Source organism: Aplysia californica, unplaced genomic scaffold, assembly GCF_000002075.1.
Source record: "Aplysia californica isolate F4 #8 unplaced genomic scaffold, AplCal3.0 scaffold00960, whole genome shotgun sequence".
Lineage (NCBI taxonomy): Eukaryota > Metazoa > Mollusca > Gastropoda > Aplysiida > Aplysiidae > Aplysia > Aplysia californica.
The window spans coordinates 72,249-74,149 of record NW_004798230.1 but is presented as its reverse complement, the minus strand read 5'-3'; positions in this window follow the sequence as shown (position 1 = coordinate 74,149).

Genomic DNA, 1,901 nt, shown 5'->3' with positions numbered 1-1,901 from the left:
GGAAGAAGAAGAAGAAGAAGAAGAAGAAGAAGAAGAAGAAGAAGAAGAAGAAGAAGAAGAAGAAGAAGAAGAAGAAGAAGAAGAAGAAGAAATAGAAGAAGAAGAAGAAATAGAAGAAGAAGAAGAAGAAGAAGAAGAACATCCGCAGCTCTTTTTAAAAATAGGCAAGTCCTACCTCACTCCTCGTACAGCATTTTAAACTAAAGCAAATACTACAAATGTTAGTTCCGGTTTTAGTTGTAAAAATAATCCAATTTTAGTAGATCTATTATTCTAAGCCAAACCGAAACAGAAAATCTGAGTGACCCAAAACAACAAAGTAATTCAAACCTTTCAAACCCACTCAAAGTGTATACTGAGAGTGCCTACTCCTAAAGTAAACAACAACAACATGACATCAGTTTCCTCGGATTGTACAAAGGACAAAAGGACAAATGGTCACATGATTCAAACCGGAAGTTACTACAAATCCCAGAGTCGACTATCCCCAACTTCTAGGGAAACAGACTGACTTGGGTGTTTTAAATAAGTGTTTATTGAGGACTTTTCTAGAATACAGCTAACAGGTCTTTACAAAAATATTGATCTGTTATTAAGACAAATTGATACAATTCAATGTTAAGACAAATTGATACCAGTCACTGTTAAGACAAATTGATACAAGTCACTGTACTAAAGCTGCAGAGTCTATGTTCGGTAGTTGAGGAAATGCATGACAATAACTTTTTGACCGCACTAAGCCTAGACCTATGTGTTTACAATTCTCAAAGATACATGACATAATTAGGCGGCTCTCCAGCATTATTTTCGCGAAAATATTCGAAAACCAAGTCGTCTGCCTGCGACCTCGATACTCTGACAAGGACTCGATACAGTTTCTGTGATATCGATATCTCCCCACCACCCCCGTGGTCCCCACAAACTCCCTCCTCTCTCCTCTCTCCCCTCTCCTCTCCTCTCTCCTCACCGCCGAGTCGCTGCCTCTGGACCAGTGGTCGGAGAAAGGGGAACGATATCCCTCCAGATTCCTCAGACTGGGATTTCTAACTGTTCCTTTTACTTTCACACGCCTTCCTTCCCTTTCTGGAGGAAGCAGAGACATTTTCATCATCAAATTCGGTCATTAAAAAAACATAATTTCTGTCTCGCTCAAAGTGTTGGAGGAGAATTTATTCCGTTTGAAGACAGAGTGTTCCTGGAAAGATAACAATATCATCATAAAGTCGACTTATTGAGTAAGTAAGTTGTTTATTTGTTTGTTTGTTTGTTTTTAAAGATATTTTGTATTACTTAGCAACTTGGAAATTACAATTTCGAATTTAAAAAAAATATATTTCTCTAGATTCTAAAGCTTTGCACGAGTCTTGTCTCACCAACCACTGGGATCTTCCAGAATTATTGACATGATAAGAATTACCAGACTGCTGCAAATCATTAGAATCTGTTACACTGTTCTGTGTCGCCATCTAGAATCTAACTGTTGCTCTGTTCTTGCTTGTCGTTCTGGACTTGTGAGAGGGAATTGCTGTTTGCTGAGCCGGGGAATCGTGGAGAGATAGGGTGTTGACTTGTCAAGGTGCTCACACCTACCCCACCGGCCGGTGTCTGAAAAAGGAGTCTGGTCTGTCTAATTCTAGATATCTCGGGTGGGACTCTGTGGGCTTGTGTCTGGGGGAGGAGAATAGGAGAAAAAAACGGAACAAAAACGGAACAAAAACGGAACAAAAACGGAACGAATCATACGAAATGGTAGTTCGTCGCTTGTGGGTTTTGTTTTCACAGACGGTAGGTTGGACAATAGTGGAAGAGTCTGGGTGAGTAGATTGGACAATAGTAGAGGAGTCTGGGTGAGTAGATTGGACAATAGTAGAGGAGTCTGGGTGAGTAGATTGGACAATAGT